General features: G+C 35.7%; 1 protein-coding gene across 2 annotated transcripts in view; it reads right to left on the bottom strand.

The window, feature by feature from the left end:
* Positions 1-6,000, bottom strand: part of LOC122815225 (potassium voltage-gated channel subfamily A member 1-like) — a 533,178-nt gene that overhangs the window by 342,341 nt on the left and 184,837 nt on the right. Inside the window, exons 2-3 of one of the 2 annotated variants that reach the window (XM_044087552.1) lie at positions 5,240-5,286; positions 4,570-4,593 (exon numbers count right to left, since the gene is read on the bottom strand). The gene's annotated coding sequence lies outside the window, so the exon portion shown is untranslated. The remainder of the gene's footprint in view (positions 1-4,569; positions 4,594-5,239; positions 5,287-6,000) is intronic. The other variant, XM_044087551.1, reaches the window with a different exon arrangement.

Genomic DNA, 6,000 nt, shown 5'->3' on the forward strand with positions numbered 1-6,000 from the left:
AGCACTGCTTAATACATACGATTATGACTGGATGGCAGTCTATCTGGGTGTAAATGTCCTCGCACTCATAAACCTGAGGGATACACAGACAGACATGACAGAGCTCTCAATATGTCACAACTGCAGGTAAGACCTTGATTTTGAACATAATCCTTTCTTCTACATGGATGATGACAAAGTACAGAGAAAAATGATTGTTTTTGACACTTTTCTACACAGCTGGTATCATTTTAAGGGGATCCAAGTATGCATCAGCATGCAAGGAGATACTAGATAACTCTGCCTGCTGTGCTAGGGATACTTTGCATCTCCCATTCCAGGGCTTCGGCATACTGGCTACAGTCCTTACTGCCCCCTATAGTGCCTTTTCAAGCAGAGTTTCATTAATGGATCTCCTCAACTAGCAAACTAAACAAATCAAGCACCAGATCACTTCAAGGTCACTCCAGACAACTCTTCGAGTCTAAATAATGAATTGCTGATCTAGAAGCCCTACAACATTGGGAATACATAAATGTGTGTGTTATAACAGAAATGGTTCTTAAAAGGGCAGGAAGCATTCCCTGTCTGCCATGGTTTTGCACCTATCATCACTTTAGAACCAAAGGTAACTGTGGTGGACAATTCATATTTGTTAAAGGCCACATTACCCCAAGGCTGATCCACAGGACTCCAAAACAGAAGTAATTGAGTTCAATATCATGATAAACAGGACCAGATAGCAGATCATAGCATGTTACAGAACCCCATTTATGTTCCCAGAAATCTATGTTAGGTTCCTAAGAATACTAGATTATCTTCCAATAAGCAGAAATTCCATTATCAGAGGAAACTTTAACTACCCATCAATAAACAGATCAATATGCCACTTGCTGTGAAGTATCAGCTATAGTAACCACTTTGGCAAATTGTTCAATAACTGGTACAGTTAGCCTGATTTCTTACACGATTACTTCCTGAATGTGCAATAGTCACCACACCACATGTGCAATATAAACATCAGAATATATCATACTACAGCTGATGAAGTGCAATATCTAAGCAATCAAAATGAAGTCATATTCTTTGCAATACCTACTAGTATAATATTGTCAATATGTTTTCCTCTCCAATTGTGGTAATTTATTGTATTGTTTATATTTTAATTTTTACTCTGTGTGCATTAGTTTTACTGTCACTCAAACTATATGTTCATTGTTATGTCTTGAACGGGGACCAAAGCAATGTAATTTGGTTCAGCTTGCACTGCTGTGTATTATCTGATCAACAATAAAGTTTACTTTGGCTTTGATGCTGTCTTTGACTAAACCAGCATAACAACATCCAAGTTGTAAGTTATAACAAAAATTCCCAAATTGTATGTTATGACAAAAGTACCTTGATTTCATAAACAAAAACACCTTGGACCAAAGAACCCACTAAAAGACAAAAGATTCCTGACTTGGTCTTTACAAATTTGGCATCAACAAGCACTATTCTTCTACTACTGACTTCCCCAGCCAAATCTTTTCACAAACTGGTAACCTTTTCCCTCAAAAACATGCAAACCGCAATATTCAAAGACTTCAAATGCAACAAACTTCTACATTTCTATGATGAGGCCTCATAATTCAAGTTTAACTGTCTTATCCGTGATATTGATATAGAAAATAGCTATGCAAACATATTCTGTGCTGATCTGGATAAATGTAGTCACTTGGTAATCCCCCATCAAATAGAAACAAAATAGCAAGTTTAAAAGTAAACTGCTGGTCTACTTACATAAATAAAAAATACAATAAAAGAAAAAATGTTTCTTAAAATATATAGTAAAACAAAAGGCTACCAAATCAAAGTTACTATTAATAAATTATTGAAGGACTAAAAGCCATCATCAGGAAAACAAAGGTCTCCCATGAAGTTAAACTAGTACCAGTAGTTGAAGATAATTACAAATCCTTTTTAGATGCATCAGAAAACCTAAGGAATTAAACTGAACATTGCTCAGAACTTATTCAAAAAGACACTACTAACTTGGAACCAGTGAATATCACCAGCATTCTACCTAACAAATCCAGTGCAAATTCCACCGCAAAATAACTATGAAGTTCATTGATCTCAAAAAATCCAAATCCATCTTTATAACCAAAGATCACTTGCTAAAAATTCTCTGCAAATTAAAAAAAAATCATCCACCATGGTATATCATAATATATCTGGATGCCTGCTAAAAATTACAAAGCATGCGCTAGTGGAACTACCCCCCCCCCCCCTGAATTCAATGACAGGTGTTTGGGTTTCAGATTTCATATCCTTCAGAAAATGCATGATAACACAATACCTTTTATTCAAGCAACTTTCTGAGAGCAATATGTAAAATTTGTTCCTAGTTTTAGGACTTTGCCCCCCATTATGTATGGCTTTGAGATTTTGTGTGCTAAGAGGTTGAGAAGTAGGGTCTCATCTGCAAAGCACTGGAACAGATCATAACTGAACTGATATAAAAAATCTTATAGGGCTTGACCATCAGCAGTACAGCTTTGTTAAGGGTGGATTCTGTCTAATGAATCTGGTGAACATCTTTGAGAAAACAAGACAAACTACAGATAATGTTCATACTGTCCATACAGCATACCTTGACCTAGGGACAGTAGCCAATACCATACCACAGGCTAACATAAAAAACAAGTTAAATGACATTTGAATTTATCAATAAACAGCCAGATAGATAGCATATTGCTTTAGAGACAAAAACCCATGTAGTCAGAGTGGTAGGTGGGTCCTCAGACAACAGGAAAGTAATCAATGCTGCTCCTCAGGGCATCTTGGTGGGTCCTCTTTTATTCGTCATCTAGTTCATAGTTCTGCAGATTATAAATGGTGATCACTGGCTAACTATGTTTGCAGATGACTTTAAAGTAGGTGTTAATGGGATCTATGTCAAATGCTCGAACAGACAGATGGTCGAAACCCATGATTGAACTATATAATCAACAATTTATTCTGTTGAAAAAATAATTAAACACAAAAAAATCCACATACAACAGAATAAAATGCTTTTGCAGGGGGGACAATCCTCCATGCAGCCCCCCAACACACCCTGCTAATTATATATACCAACTCGGGGATTACACTAGAGTGGAGGAAAAGGGTAAATTTCCTGATCCTACTGTCTCAGTCAGAATAGTTGAATGGACTGAATTGTCAATCATATGGTCTCAACCATTTGGGTTTTGACAATCTGTTTGTTCAGTCGTTTGACAGGATCCCTGTGTTATCATTAAGTCCCATTCTAATATGCAAAATCTCCAATTTGAACTCTCACATGTCAGCAACTAATGCCCAAAAAATGGATTAAAACTAAATGTTAAAAATTACAGTATCGCTGCATTTGGCAAACAAGTGAAGTTAGAGACCATGAACATTGGTAGCTAATTTCCTTATTTTGACTGCCATGTTGTAAGAGTGGTTAGGAAATACTTTTACCTGGTGTAGCTGATTGTAAAAGGAATTTTGTCTAGAATTAAAGAAGTTTGTACCGCTGTATACTCCACATTGATCACACCAATTACTGAATACAATACAATATTTGGTATGCATCTTACTAGGAAAATCAAGCAACTGGAGAAACCATAGAGGCTGCTAGCTAAATAACATCACGGGTTTAAAAGACAAATTCTACCAGAAGAGACTGAAAACCCTTTCCCTATTTTTCCTAAAGACTCTTTAGGGGTGATCTGTTTCTTGTCTTTCAGGCCATTAGGGATCTAGCAGTTCAATACCTCTTATACCTCCACAAATTGAATAGCCCCACTAACACTAAGTCAATGGATATAAACTTGCTTCAGCAATCAAAACTTGGTGGACAGACAGATTTACCATGCAAAGCCTAATGAACTTGAACTCCTGTTAAACAATTTCATACACTTTCTACCTTCAAAAAAGGAATTAGAAAGCTGGCTAAGTATCTACAAATTCTCCCCTGCCATGACTGGCCTGTCACTCCTTGAGAAATAAGGTAAGGTCTAGTGTGGATACAGACAAGGTGTCAATGGCTACACAGACCAGTTGTCTTGTATTTTCTATGACTCGATTCAATAACGGGAAGGTGGTGAATCTGATTGGACAGATACAGGAAGTTTTGTCATGTAGCAGTACATTGCAAAGTGGGCATATCAACTTTTTTGGGGGTTTTATAAAATAACCTAAGTATTCAGTGGGTAGTTCTAGTAGGAATATTACTTTATGTTAACAAATGCACATTACTTTAAAAAACAGTGCAGACAGGAAAACATTTTGCTACACAACAAAAGGTACTCTGCGTTTATTGTTCATAGTTAATTTATTTACTGAAATCAGACCAAACTAGGTAACTTTAGATGATGGTAGGGTTTGTGACATAAGGCAAGCTCATCAATGGTGGATATCAGTGCAGGTTTACTGCTGCTATGTTGCCAAGAACTGCAGGTTTCCTGAGTTTGTAACAGCAATAGAAGTTGAACTGTATTATTGTGTATGTACATTCATGCAATCAGCATTCTAAGAAGGAACTCTGGAAGAAACATGCCAAGAAGGAAAAGAAGTACTTACATTTGTATCCTGACACTGAAATCTCTTTGAGACAAGGGATCAGCAGAGGTTAACAATGTCTGACTTCAATTATCTAATTTTAAGGCCAACAATAACACTACTGTGCTTTATAAAGATTTATTTTTAAAACAACAGTGTCTTAAACTGAATTCACTATCAATGCTCACTGCCAGTTCTCTTTATCTACTTTGCAGGATTTTGCCCCTTTGATACCATTGTTACAGAACCTGTACATTTTCAAAGATCTTTTATATATATATATATATATATATATATATATATATATATATATATATTTTTTTTTTTTTTTTGTTCAAAATCATCCTTTAAAATGCTCAGTAGAAAGTGGAACACAGCACCCTCATGACTGCAAATCTGTCTCACAATATCACATACCACTCTGCCTTAAAAATATGACCTTTTGTAAGTACATTTAGTTAATCTTGCCATGTCTAAACTATAGTTCATAAGTACCTCTCAAGCTGTGTGGATTCTGTTTAAGAAATTTCCATCATATGCCAAAGCACACGCTTAACATAGCTGTCATTTCAGTAAGTTATATACGTAGATATTACCTTTCCATGCAAGTGATGTCATTGCCATAAAAGTACAAGCAAAGTTAGGAAAGAAGCAACATCATTATATCAGTGTAAATGAAATATTTACTTACAGGCTCTCCTTTCTGGACAGTTTCCCCATTTGATTCTTACTTCCTGTCTGACAAAATAAAATACAGTTTTATTGACTTGCAAGTGAACAAAAATATACTTGGACGGCATGTCTAAAGTTGTCATTTGTTTAATGGAACATTATACATTTTAATGATGTTTTGCAGTAATCCTATACAGTTACATAAATGTATGACTTCCTTATGCAATTATTTCTACCTATGACAGCTTCTGTTCAGACTGTGGGAACCACTAAAAATGGCAAGGCAATAATTTATAAGTGCCCTAAAAGTTACTCCTGTTTCTTAAAATTCCAGTGAGCAAGTCATAAAGTTTAAGATGGCTGCATTTCCACAGATGAACTGAAATGTTAAAGTATGAAAAAAAAAAAACTTCAACACAGTGCACACATTTTTATTCAGTTTTTATAAGCCTTATCCATAGAATGCAGTCATAAGGGAATTATGTATGCAGTATGTTCTATTCCAAGTGAAGTCACATTTTTCCCATTGAGATTTGTATATTTTTAAATTAACATAAGTCACATTGCTGGAAATGGGCAGGCACTTTTGTTTTACTGCTAGCTTGTACTTGTAAGAAAGAGTACTGTTACTGGAGATATTCAATGTTTTATCTACCTGTCTGTTTCAAGAGATATTCAAAGATTTATCTAGCTCTCTGTGTTCTACTTCTTCTTCTTTTGGCTTTTCTCGGTTTGGAGTTGCCACAGCGGAACTCCGGTCCGCTAATGATTGACAGTATT

Source organism: Protopterus annectens, chromosome 11.part0 (genome assembly GCF_019279795.1).
Source record: "Protopterus annectens isolate FY-2018-M chromosome 11.part0, PAN1.0, whole genome shotgun sequence".
Taxonomy (NCBI): Eukaryota; Metazoa; Chordata; order Ceratodontiformes; family Protopteridae; genus Protopterus; species Protopterus annectens.